Source organism: Triticum aestivum, chromosome 3B (genome assembly GCF_018294505.1).
Source record: "Triticum aestivum cultivar Chinese Spring chromosome 3B, IWGSC CS RefSeq v2.1, whole genome shotgun sequence".
Classification (NCBI taxonomy): domain Eukaryota; kingdom Viridiplantae; phylum Streptophyta; class Magnoliopsida; order Poales; family Poaceae; genus Triticum; species Triticum aestivum.
In genome coordinates, this window is record NC_057801.1 from 353,312,397 (window position 1) to 353,326,863 (window position 14,467).

The following is a 14,467-nucleotide window of genomic DNA, read 5'->3' on the forward strand; positions in this document are numbered from 1 at the left end:
ATAGAATCCATGGCGGAAAGCCTTAGCCACAAGTGATTTTCACCCGGCATGATGACCACAATCCCCTTCGTGAATCTCACGTAGAATTTCTTGGCCTTCTTCAGGGGATACACAACGCTGAAACGCCCCTGTCACGCTGCGATGATGCAACTCGCCATGGACAATCGTCATTGACTTAGACCATCGGGTTATCTGTCTGGCCAAGGTTTCATCCTCAGGCAACTCGCCCCGGGTCATATAAGCCATATATGGCACCGTCCAATCTGGAATGACATGAAGAGCCGCCACCAATTGTGCTTCCGGGTCAGGAACAGCCAAATCCTCCTCTGTAGGTAACTTGACAGAAGGGTTATGCAGAATATCCAAGAACGTATTAGGCGGCACCATCTTACGCTGAGAACCCAGCCGGCTTAAAGCATCAGTCGCCTCGTTCTTCCTGCGGTCAATGTGCTCCACTTGATAACCCTTGAAGTGTCCAGCAATGGCGTCGACTTCACGGTGATAAGTCGCCATGAGAGGATCCTTAGAATCCCACTTGCCTGATACCTGCTGAGCCACCAGATCTGAGTCGCCGAAACACCTTACCCGGCTTAAGCTCATCTCCTTAGCCATCCGAAGACCATGGAGTAAGGCTTCGTACTCAGCTGCATTGTTAGTACAGGGAAACATCAACCGTAGCACATAACAAAATTTGTCTCCTCGAGGGGAAGCCAAAACGACTCCAGCCCCCGAGCCCTCCAATTGCCTGGACCCGTCAAAATGAATAGTCCAATATGTGTTGTCTGGCTTTTCTTCGGGCATCTGCAGCTCTGTCCAATCATTGATGAAATCCACTAACGCTTGATATTTGATAGCAGTGTGTGGCACAAACTTTAAACCATGAGGCCCAAGTTCAATGGCCCACTTGGCGACTCGTCCTGTGGCCTCTCTGTTTTGAATGATATCCCCCAAAGGAGTTGAACTAACCACAATGATGGGGTGGCCCAGGAAAATTTGCTTAAGCTTCCGACTTGCCATGATCACCCCATACACGAGCTTCTGCCAATGCAGATACCGTTGCTTGGACTCAATAAGCACCTCGCTAATGTAGTAAACCGGTCGCTGAATCAGGTGTTCCTTGCTTGCCTCCTTGCGTTCCACCACAATGGCCATGTTGACGGCACACGTATTAGCAGCCACATATAATAATAAGGGCTCCTTATCAATGGGAGCAGCAAGAACCGGCGGCTCAGCCAGCTGTCTCTTCAAATCTTCAAAAGCAGCGTTGGTAGTGTCACTCCAGATGAAGTTATCCGTCTTCTTCATCATTTGATACAGTGGTATGGCCTTCTCGCCTAACCGGCTTATGAACCGGCTTAAAGCAGCGATATGACCCGCCAAACGCTGAACATCATTGATACACGCCAGTTTAGCCAGAGAGGTGATGGCCTTGATCTTCTCCGAGTTAGCCTTGATGCCCCTGTTAGAAACCAGAAAACCCAAAAGCTTGCCTGCGGGCACACCAAAAACACACTTGGCCGGGTTAAGCATCATCTTGTAAACCCGAAGATTGTGAAAGGTTTCCTTTAGATCACCTATCAAGGTCTCCTTCTCTCTGGATTTCACTACTATATCATCCACATAAGTATGAACATTGCGCCCAATTTGATTATGAAGACAATTCTGCACACACCGCTGGTAAGTCGCATGGGCACTCTTGAGCCCAAAAGGCATTGAAACATAGCAAAAGGCTCCAAACGGAGTAATGAATGTCGTCTTGATCTGATGATAACCAGAGTAAGCATCCAAAAAACTCAAACGCTCAGAACCCGCCGTAGCATCAATGATTTGATCAATACGAGGGAGAGCAAAGGGATCAGCTGGACAAGCCTTGTTTAAATCCGTGTAATCCACACACATATGCCAAGTGCCGTTTTTTTAAGCACAAGCACCGGCTTAGCCAACCACTCTGGATGAAAAACTTCAATAATGAACTCAGCTGCTAAGAGCCGGGCTACCTCCTCACCAATGGCCTTCCGCCTCTCCTCATTGAACCATCGAAGAAACTGCTTGACCGGCTTAAACTTTTGATCAATATTAAGAGTGTGCTCAGCAAGTTCTCTTTGTACACCTGGCATGTCAGAAGGTTTCCATGCAAAGATGTCCAGGTTCTCAAGGATGAACTCGATGAGCGTGCTTTCCTATTTGGGATTCAAATTAGCACTGATATTGAACTGCTTGGATGAGTCGCCTGGAACAAAGTCAACAAGCTTAGTATCATCGGCTGACTTAAACTTCATGACCGGCTCATGCTCTGTGGTTGGCTTCTTCAAATATGTCATATCCGCTGGATCAACATTGTCCTTGTAGAATTTTCACTCTTCTGTTGCACAGACCGACTCAGCATAAGCTGCTTTGCCTTCTTCACATTCCAAGGCTACCTTCCGGCTTCCATGCACCATGATGGTTCCCTTATGACCCGGCATCTTGAGCTGCAAATACACATAACACGGTCGTGCCATGAACTTGGCATAAGCCGGCCGCCCAAACAGAGCATGATATGGGCTCTTGATCTTGACTACTTCAAACGTCAGTTTCTCTGGCCTGGAGTCATATTCATCCCCAAAGGCTACCTCCAATTCGATCTTACCGACTAGATATGCCGATTTACCGGGCATGACACCATGGAAAACAGTGTTGGACTGCTTAAGGCTTTTATCAGTTAACCCCATGCGACGGAAGGTCTCATAATAGAGGATGTTGATGTTGCTGCCTCCATCCATGAGTACCTTGGTGAATTTGTATCCACCCACCTGAGGGGCCACCACCAAAGCTAAGTGACCCGGATTATCAACCCGGGGAGGGTGATCTTCTCTACTCCATAGAATAGGCTGCTCAGACCATCTCAAATAATGAGGAACTGCCGGCTCAACAGCATTCACAACCCTCTTATGAAGCTGCTGGTCTCGTTTGCATAAACTGGTGGTAAACACATGATATTGCCCACTACTCAGCTGCTTTGGATGGCTCTGGTATCCACCTTGCTGCTGTTGCTGACCACCCTGGCCAGATTGTTGGTTATATCCACCTTGATTGCCTTGAGAATTTTGAAAATTGGGATTTGAACCGCCGCCCGGGCCATGAAAACCGCCGCCACCCTGCCCATTGTTACCATCGAACATGTTGGAATTTTTGAAGGCCTTCGTGATCGTATAGTCCTTCCATAGATGGGTAGCCGGCTTCTGCTGAGTGCCATGCCTTGGACAGGGCTCGTTCAATAACTGCTCAAGTGTGGGGCCTGAACCGCCAGACCGGGGAGGTGGTCTCCCCTTATGCCGTTGGTTGTTACCTTGTGCACTAGTGTTAGCCACAAAATCCAAACTACCATTACCTTACATTTATTACCTCCTTGATTTGTCGCGTTATGCTGAGGGCCCTTGCCATTGCCATTCTTCTTTCACTTCCCTGTCTTTTCATCATCAGATTCGGGATCCTTGGTACTATCAGAATCGGCGTACTTGACCAGAGCTGCCATCAGCGTGCCCATATCATTACAATCGCGCTTGAGCCGCCCCAGCTTTTGTTTCACAGGCAAAAACGGTAATTTTTCTCCAACATTAAGACTGCAGAGCCGGCATCCATCTTATCAGATGAATGTATTATGGCTTTAACCCGGCGCACCCAATGGGTGGTAGACTCGCCCTCCTCCTGCTTGCAATTCGTCAAATCCACAATTGACATGGGCTGCTTGCACGTATCCTTGAAATTCTGGACGAACCGGGCTTTTGGCTCTGCCCATGAACTGATTGAATTAGGTAGTAGGCCTTTCAACCAAGTGCGGGCGGTCCCTTCCAACATCATGGTAAAGTACTTGGCCATCGCACACTGACCTCTAATAATTCCATAGCCATCTCATAACTTTCAATCCATGCCCGGGCTGTAAGTCGGCCGTGTAGTTCGGCACTTTCCTAGGTCCCTTAAAATCCTTGGGCAAACGCTCGTTACGTAGAGCCGGCACTAGACAGGGGACACCTCCGGTCCTGGTGGCCACACCTACCTCGATAGAAGTCGTCGGATAAACCGGATATAGCTGGTAAGCCGTCAGCTGAGCCGCCTGCTCAGCCGCCTGCTGAGCCACCCGCTCAGCCTCTTGACGTATTCTGTCTTGATATACCAAGTTAAAGGCTCCATGGCGCGCCGGGTCATGCCCGCCTGGCTGGTTACGGCACCGGACGCTGCTTGAGACAGCCGCTGAGTCCATGTGCCTGCTATAACTCGGGCTTCGGCTTGGACAAGGGGTTGAGTGCATCCTGTCCTGGCTGTATGAGTACGCCTCCTGTTGTGCTAAGGCCGTCTGAAGAAGTTCTCTTACCCAACGGGTTTCAACCACCGCCAGAGAGTCGCCATCAATTGGGAGAGCCGCCAGCCGTGCCGCCGCCGCGATCATGTTCTCCAACGGGTTAGAATAGTGACCCGGAGGTGTTGGTACATACTGAGGTGGAGCAGTATTCACGCGGGGAGGCCCCATCACCTGTAACTGAACCGGCGCCCCGACCCCGGGTGTTGCAACCCAATCTACCTCAGTACGCGGGGAGAGCCACGGCAGGTTACTGGGGCCTGCACCAGGTGTGTGAAAAAGGTTTCGAGGATCATAAACTGAAGGGAGTCGAGACTGAGTCTTCTGATGTCTTCTCCTCATGACCTCATTAGTCGCGTTCTAATCTTGCATGAGCCGAAAAGTCTGTGCCTAAATCCACTGAGCCTGAGCATCCAGAGCCGCCTGCTCTGCGGTTATCCTGACATCTTCCACTGTTAGATCTTCCTTAGCTTGCACCATATCCAATTTTAACTATGCCACTTCCGCATCATGTCGAGCCTGATCCACCGGGTTGACTACGGCGGTTAACAGAGCGGTTAGCTTATCTGTGAGATCCATCAACAATTGAGCCAACGAGTGCACAGGGCCTCCTTCCCCTGCTGCTGCTGACCCGGAGGTCATGGCCGCCGCAGTTGTGGAGTCTTGGATAGGTTGTGTGCCGGCCATGAAGATTCTGACCCTGCTCGTTGGCTCGAGGCAATCCGGAATACTGCTGCCATCGAAATAGCCCCCAAGCCCGCCATCTTGCAGTTGATACAATCTGTCTCACCTGTGGATGACTCACCATCAGAGTAGATGGTCGTCTCACGTCAGATGCAGATCCTTCAGAGAGCCCTCCGTGGATGCATCCCACGAAGGCATGCTTCACAGCAGGCGGAGTCCGGGCGGGTCTCGCACGCTGGGCCATTTTGACGAGGTCGGTGCAGATGTCCGGCTCAGGGCCCAGCTCGCCGATCTTGCCGATGAAGACGTGAATTCCGCCGAAGGGGACCCGATACCCGTACTCAATTGAGCTGGTGTCGGGGCCCCAGACTGCGTCGTCGATGTAGAGCTTGCCGCGATGACTCTTGGTCATCCGGCCCACAGCGTATCCCTTGAGCCCTTCGAAGCTGCCCTTCAAGAACTCAAATCCATCGTGCGCTGGCCCCATGGTGGGCGCCAATTGTCGTGGAATTGTCACGGCAGATGTCCTAGTGAAAGGACTTAGTCGTGGAGCCATCGCCACTAGGAAGCTTAAAGGGGTTAATCGCGACAAAGGACACGAGGTTTATACTGGTTCGGCCCCTTACGGTGAAGGTAAAAGCCTACGATCCAGTTTTGAGTGGGATTACTTACGTCTCGATAACCAGGGAGCGAATCGCTTGACCTAGCTTTCGAGTTTCTCTAACTTGCCCTGAACCGCCGCCGGGTCGTCCCTTTATATACAGAGGTCGATGCCCTACGGCTCATAGAGTCCCGGCCGACTCATAAACAGTGTCCGGCTCGGTCTCTTAACTACTCTTGCCTTATAGTACAAGTCATACATACATGGCGGTTTATCACTACAGGCCTTAAGTCGCCTCTGGGCTTTGGGCCCTTAACTAAACCGCCATCTCTATCCTGGGTCTTGGGCTTCAAGAATACTTGTAAGTATAACCTAGCCCCTCCTGGGCGGGTTATACCAATAGTTATATCCCCAACAGGTAGCGAGGCACGCATTGTATTGTTGCCGTCAAGGGTAAAAAGATGGGGTTTTCATCATATTGCTTGAGTTTACCCCTCTACATCATGTCATCTTACTTAAGGCATTACTCCGTTCTTTTGAACTTAATACTCTAGATGCATGCTGGATAACGATCGATGTGTGGAGTAATAGTAGTATATGCAGGCAGGAGTAATAATAGTACCATTGCTTTGGATATCATCATAACTTTGCACTTTTCTATCAATTGGTCGTCAGTAATTTGTTCACCCATTGTATGTTTTCTTTCAAGAGAGAAGCCTCTAGTGAAACCTATGGCTCCGGATCTATTTTCCATCATATATTTTCATATCTATAAACCAAAAACCCCCAAAAATACCTTGCTACAATTTATTTGTTTTTACTTTGTTTTACGTTTTAGTAATCTTTTATATCTATCTCTATCAGATCTCAACCTTGCAAGTGACCGTGGAGGGATTGACAACCCCTTTATCGTGTTGGGTGCAAGTGTTTGATTGTTTGTGCAGGTGCATAGATTGCAGACTTGCGTGTACATCCTACTGGATTGATACCTTGGTTCTCAAACTGAGGGAAATACTTATCTCTACTTTGTTGCATCACCCTTTCCTCTTCAAGGGAAAAACCAACTCAAGCTCAAGAAGTAGCATTGTTCTAAGTCCATGACTGTTACAGCGAGTTGCACAGATGCAGTGTGACTGGAGTGTTTCAATGTTGCGTTTCTCCTAAGGAGGGCCGTGAAATTTTACAAGAAATCCATCCCGGTGATTGTGGTCATCATGCCGGGTCAAGATCTCTGGCGGCTAAAGCCTTTCGTCATGGTTTTTACTGGTTGACGGCTTATGATGATGCAGAGGACATAGTTTGCAAGTGTGATGGTTGCCAGAAGTTCGCAAGACAAGTTTATGTGCCGGCTCAAGAATTGAGGATGATTCTATTACTTGGATGTTTAATTTGTAGTCTGGGGGCTTGATATGGTTGGGCCGTTCAAAAATGTCCAAGGACAAGAAGACTCACCTATTGGTTGAAGTTGATAAGTTCACCAAGTGGGTTGAAGCAGAGCCAGTTAGTAATTGTGAGGCGGCTATTGCAGTTCAATTTGTCAAGAAGTTGATTTTCCACTTTGGTTATCCTCATAGTATCATCAGTGATAATGGGACAAGTTTGTCTAAAGGTGCTATGTAAATATATTTTTTTAGAAAGAGCACATCAGGCTTGATGTTTCATTAGTTGCACATCTACGGTCCAATGGTCAGGTAGAATGTGCTAACCAAGAGATCTTGAGAGGAATTAAACCCCGGATCATGGTTCCCTTAAAGAGGACTCCGGTTTGTTGGATGGAAGAGCTTCCTTTGGTTCTTTGGAGCATCAGGACCACCCCCAACAGATCAACGGGATATACACCCTTCTTTCATGATCTATGGTGCTGAAGCAGTTCTCCCAAGCGATATTCGTCATGACTCACCCAAAGTTGCGGCTTACATGGAGACTGATAATGAGATGGTGTGTCAGAATGCTTTGGATGCTCTCAAGGAGGAGCATGATCTTGCCTCATTCAACAATCTATCAACAAGACCAACGTCACTATCATAGTTGTAGAGTTCGAAGCCGAACCTTCCAGGAGGGCGACTTAGTGCTCCATTTGTTTCAAGATCAGACAGGGATGCATAAGCTTCCGCCTCCTTGGGAAGGACCCTTTTTGGTCAGCAAGAACCTCAACAATGGGTCATACTACCTTATTGACATACGTGAGAACAAAGATTCACGCACAACCAATAGGCCTTTGAACATTGCTCATTTTAGGCCTTATTACACTTGAGCCGCTGGCTCCCATCATTGTATATACCTTCATCAATGTACATATCTTTTTATGATCAACATAATAAAGCCGGCATCCCCAAAATTTGGGGCCTCTGTCATTTTAGCTCATATTTACTTTGTCTGAGTTTTTGTTAATTGGTCATAAGGTCACTTGGGGGCTTCCAACTCACTGATTTTAGCCTCTTGATCGGCAAATAAATGCCATTACATGAGTTAGACCTACCTCTTTTCAACTTGCCACCCCGACAGTTGACTCGTCGTACTCTTGATAGTCAATCTATAAGACCCTGGACTTGTCAAGGTTAAAACGGCGGTTTTTTCATGTGAGAGACAGATTACAGTGAGAGAGGATAAACTCACCGGCCTGCTTGGTGCTACTCTATTATGTGATTCTCCATACTCTTGACAGTCAATCTATAAGGTCCTGAACTAGTCAAGGTTAAAATGGCGAGATATATCACGTGAGAGCCAGCTTATGAGAGAAACGATTATCGTATCAAAGCTTCTTTGAAGCAAGACTTGAGCCTTAAAAGCCAGTCTTTTCTGTCGAGCCTTAAAAGCTGACTTATGATGTTATTGTGCATCTTCGCAAATTTATTTCCTCTATGTTTGCAGGGATTACCAATATTTGATTATTACAATCGCTATAAGCCGACGGGTTGTTGAGACTCTGGGTTATAGTGTGTGTGTGTGTGTGTGTGTTATAAGCCGCCATTGGTTCATAACAACAGGGTGTTTAAAGCTCCAGATTTGCTTTCGAGCATACAAGGGTTTTGGATTTTAAGTCGCCAATAGGCAAGCTACCAATTTATTTGATAACTACGGCGGAGTAAGGATATTGCACTCATTTAAATGCATATATTCTTTTCAAGCAAGGCAAGAACACCCAAAAGAGGTCGTTTACATCTAAGGGTTTGGCGATTCAACAAAAAATGTGTGATGGCACGACAAAGAGGAACAAGTGTTTTTTGTTAAGCCTATTACAAGGCTTCAGCGGAGCCCAAAAGTTTCAAGCAAAGTTTCGATGAGTCATGTTACTCTTTTGAGCCGCCCGTGGCGTTGTCCGGGTTAGCACCTTGCTGCCGTGATGTGGAAGTTCCCAGGTTATCCTGCGCCGCCTCTTTCGTGTCTCCGATCTAAAGATTTTTTAGATCTCAATCGACATCGATTAAAGCTTCAAATGTGGTATCACAATTGAGGACAGGAGATGGGTCAACATCAGGAGCAAAGAAATTCTTATGTCGAGTTAAATCACATGATATCAACACGGGAGCAGGCACCCGTGCGTCGTTGCTATTGTAAGCCGCCTGATACTTGCTCAAATACATTCCAGCGACAAGCTGACTCAGCGCTGGGCGGACCTTCCTCATGCACTATGCATAATCATCTTGAGAGAAGGGGGTTCCATCATCGTTATATTCCGGAAACCCCCCTACTAGCGTATCAGGATTAAGGTCAGTGTCATATGCGGCGGCCCAGCTCAGTGCAGATATAGCTCCAGATCGAGCGGATGATTTCTTCAGCTCCTCTATTTGTTTTGGGATAGTGGAGAGGCGTGTCAACACATCTTTTATAAGCCGGACCAGCTCTTTTGGGCCGCTCACCATCCTTATAGATGCGCCCTGTGTACAGCTGCTCTGCGAGAGAATACACAGCCTTCAACTTGACAATGTTGTCTGGCAACATGCGAGTTCTTTCACCTACACAATAGCAACAGGTGAGCTGCCTGGCGGGTCTCATTGATATATATGATGGAGCTGTCAGCAACTAATAATATGCAGTGCTTACCAAATATAGCCTGCGTCATCTGAGCAATGTGTCGCTTCAGCCCAGTCAGTTCTTCAATAAGGGGGCCTAGGCGACTCTTGGTGTTTTCAGCACACTGGAGTAGGGCATTTTTCCGTTTCAAATGTGGTTCTTTCCATGTCGAAAGCCACCTTTAGCTTCTCCAATTCTTCTAAAGAAGATTGCAAGCTAGATTCAGCCTTGGTACGACCGGCTTGTTCAGCTTCAAATTCTTTTCTTAAGCAGGCGAGTTTTAGCTCGCCCAGACTTATGCTTCCTACAATAATGAAGGGAAATCAGTCATGACATATGAGTATACTAGTCAAACATTTGACAGGGACAACATGACAAATATATTCAAGTCCCAAACACATTGCAAGCAATATCCTTGGCACTTGGGGGCTAATGTAATTTGTTCTTTTCCAAGACAAGACCCGGCCAACCTTCTAAAAAACTAAGCCGACCCTTGGGGGCTACACGCAGCTCTTGTCTATAATACAAAACCCGATTCATCTCCTGAAGATGAGTCGGCCCTTAGGGGCTACATGCATTATTTCTTTACAAGATTATTCATTTGAAAGACCCGGTTCATCTCATCGAGATGAGCCGGCCCTTGGGGGCTACATAAGGATATATGTAGTATGACAAAGGAGCATGTTTATATTTACCTCATATTTTTGTTTCATCATGTTAACCAGGCCGGCTTCCAGTTCATGGCTGGTCTCGAGGCGGCTCAAATATCCTGTGTGCAATTCGTCTGCACTAAATTCTTCATAGCTTGGTAGGTCAAGTTTATTCTTCCACTTCTCAAACAAGGGGGGTTCAGTTTTAGTGGCAACTTTGGTCAGCAGACCGGAAATTTCCGGAGCTTTGTAAGACGTGCCGGTTATGGTGACTTCTTCTTCCTTCCTTTCGAGAGAAGGAACTTCTTTAGATGCATTCAAAGGGCTTGACGGGTCAACATCCTTCGCCGGGTCCTCAGTGCCAGTTTTAGTATTCATAGCTTCGGTGATCACTGGTTCATCTTGAGCAACCAGTTCATCACAATCAGCTAGTTGGTCTTTATTTTCATCAACCCGGGCCTCAGGATTTTCTGGATGGGGGTTTTCAGACTCAGGAACATCTTGGCCCATGGATGATTCGCCAAGTTTTCTCTTCTTGGACTTGGCTTTGGCCCTGTGACCAAGATGCAAATTGTTTTACATAATGGAGACTACAGTAAAATGTTTAGTTGGAGAAATGTTACCCTGGATTTATGATCAGAGCCGGCAACGGTGTTCCAATTGAGTCGCCTGATGATGGAGGCGTTTCCTGATAGTTGGAGTCAGAAGGGTTAAGAGGTTGTTGCACGAGACCGGCTCGTGGAAGAGAGAGAGAGAGAGAGAGAGAGAGAGAGAGAGAGAGAGGGAGAGTGGGCTATGAGGCACCTCATTGCAACATTTTCGTGGAGCCGGCGTGTTGGATAAACCGACCACAAGATCTTCAGAGCCGCCGCTCTGGGTCTGACGCCTAGACTCATGCTGCTGCTTCTTTAAAAGAAAGTTGGGGTCCAAGTAAGCATGAGGGTGAGAAAAATTTACTTTCCGGATGACCCGTCGTGTTTTCTTTCTTGGCAAGGGTTCTGAGTCGGAGGAGACAGAAATTACCTCTGCTTCGTTGGCCCGACTTGTCTCTGCATCATCCTGAAGGAATCAACATCAATAAGTTGCATGAAAAGAAGACCAAGGGAGTCAAGTTCTACCTCCGACTCATCTAGTTGGAGTAGCTCTTCTGCTATTTGTTTCTTCTGGTGAGCCGGACCACGAGGCTTCACTGTTTCACTCTTTTTTAGTTGGCGGTGCTGCTGTTATATATAGGGTAGCACTATTCTGATCCTGGGATCAAAATAGCTATTTGGATCACGATCGGCCCTATATAGAGTGCGATGGAGATGTTCCTGGATCTGAAAAAGGCTAGTAAAAGAAAAAATCCTCAATGCCCGTCTATCCACTCCTCCCGCATCCTCCCACGATCCTCCCCGTACAACCTCCCGCCGCCTCCTCCCTGCACTACAAAAAAAATACACTTTCGTGATGATACGTGTTTGTCACATTAGGTCGCGTTTTTAGTCATGCATGTACATCCATGACAAATTTATGACAGAATCAAGATAGTCATACATGTGTTGTCGTAGAAGTGTTCCATGACATTACCAAAATTATCGTCACGGAATGTTCACTTCCATGACGATAAATCGCGCGTCACAGAAGTGCTTTCGTCAAGGGTGACCGACACGTGGCATCCACCGTAACGGAACGCCGTTAAGCTATCAGGTCGGGTTTTGGATCCGATAACCCGTTAATAGCCCCGACCAATGGGGATTTTCCACATGTAAAATCATCATTGGCTGGAGGAAACACATGTCGGCTCATCGCTGGGACAGATGTCATCCACTCATTGGACAAAAGGCGCCTATGATACGTCGACACATGGCACGGCCCAACAGAGGCCCATTGCTGTGAAAAGGTCGGCCCATTTGACTTGGTCAAAAGGTGGCGAGCCGGCCCATGGAAAGCCTATTAACGGCATGTTCGCATATAGCCCATTTACAGCCCGCTAACCCAAGGCATGTTATGCCCTATTCGAATTAGGCCCAGTAGCGTCATCTGGGCCATCCAATATGATTCCAGCCCGTTTTCACTTTTGGCCCATGTTTGGCCCATGACCTCTTCCGGCCCATATGAGGCCCTATGTAACTCTTGGCCTATTAATGGGTTGTGGTAAAACTGGCCCGTAATGAACAGTGTATCACTTTACACCCATTAACGGCCCGTGGTGAAACTGGCCCATATAGAACAGTGTATCACTTTATACCCATTAACGGCCCGTTATTCCGTTGGGCCGTTTCCATCCCATGTTATCTTTCAGCCTTCTTAGAGCCCATTTATTCTTGGGCTCATTTCCAGCATTCATCTACTTATGTCCCATTACTGTCATTTTCTGCTTGTGGGCCAAATTCAGCCCGTGGTTACAGTCGGCCCGTTTGTGGTCCGTTAATACGTTGGGCCGTTTTCATAGCGTCATCAAATACGGCCTATTAACGATGGCCCGTTATGGTCGGCCCATGAACGGACGATTCCAACTCTAGCCCATTTACGGCCAGGATGCGGTCTGTTTGGCCCATGTTTGGCCAATCGATCATACGACCCGTATAAGGCCCATTGATGATACGACCCGTGGAAGGCCCATTGTTTCTACGGCTCGTAGAAGACCCATTGTTTCTACGGCCCGTAGAAGACCCACTGTTTCTGCGGCCCGTAGAAGGCCCACTGTTTATACGGCCCGTAGAAGGCCCACTATTTCTACGGCCCGTAGGTCCAGTGTCACTACAGTAAATATTAGCCCATGGTTATTGTGGCCTAGTTTTAAAAAATAGGTTATTGCAGCCACTAGCAAACTGTAGAAAAAGAACTGCACTGACTCCAAGCAAACAAATAAACAAGACAACAAGGAAATAAATAAGCAAGCAACTTACACTAGGCTATCACGGCTATTACACATATTGCATCCACTGGGCATCAAAGTTCGCCACCAGAGCAAATATAGGGAACACAGCAGCATATAAACGCCGTAGCAAAACAAGTCCAGAACTGAAACCACTTCAGAAGAGCTCAAGAAACAATATCCTGGGTACCCATAATGCTGGCAAGATGCTTAGCAAGCTTATTAACTTTCTCTTGTTTGGCGCTTAAGTCCTCCAGTGCTTGCTGTTGCACCAGAAAGTATGCATCTGAATTCTGCAGGGACTTCCTCAGTCCTTCGGCTTCCTGTCGCATAACATCTGATCGATATCTTTCAACTTGAAGTTGAGACTCAAGAAGCCGAACTGATTCAGGCAACGAGTTCGAAGAGCTGGTGCCAGCAGTGGTAGCCAGTAACTCGAACACTACATCAAGACAGGACTTTGGGGTTGTCTCAGTGTCTTCAATATAGTTTTTATCAGCTTTCTTGGAGACCAACAGGGATGTCTCACTATCTTGAACCTTATCTGCATTACTTCCTTTACCATTGCATAACAGGGTACTCTTCTCCAATATTTTATCCGCGTTCTAAAAGAGAAACAAACAAACACATCTCAGGTTTACAATGTAGTATATGAAACTCATTTTGGTAAACCAGTTCAGTAGTAAGGTGGACAGGATAACAGCATGAAACAAACATATATCTATGTAGTATGGTCACTGTATGGTCTATATCATTCTAGTTTATGTTGCCAAATCAAGATAGATACAGTTCGAATCATATCTATTTAAGACAAAGCAGCATAGACAGAATATAAGTGTGGGAAACTACACAGCAATAACAACACTTGTAATGTGCATGGCATGAGAACATAACTGTTTATTCAATTGAAACTGAAATCAACATAGAGCAAGTTACAACAGCAAACAGCCAAACACGTTGAAGAAACAGGTTTAAAACATACCTGTTGCGCCATTGGAGTTTCAATTGCATCCTTCAAATTTGAAATTAGTTGGTATCAGTAAATACAGTGATGCAAGAGCAAAGTAGTATGAACCATAGCTACGGAACCTGACCTGAGAACAATTCTTCTTCTGCTTTAAGCGTTGACTTCGGGTTCGGAGTGGTGGTCCTCGTGATTTGGGCACTGCAGTTGCCTTACTAACTGCTCGTGTTTGGGTGCTCTGTGGTGGAGACGGTGTTGTGTCAACGGGAACTGGGTGTCTATCTGCTGGGGTTGGGGTTAGAAGGGGTGTAGCTGGTTCTCTGTCCAACTGGGTAGGGGTACAATCTGCATGAGTGTG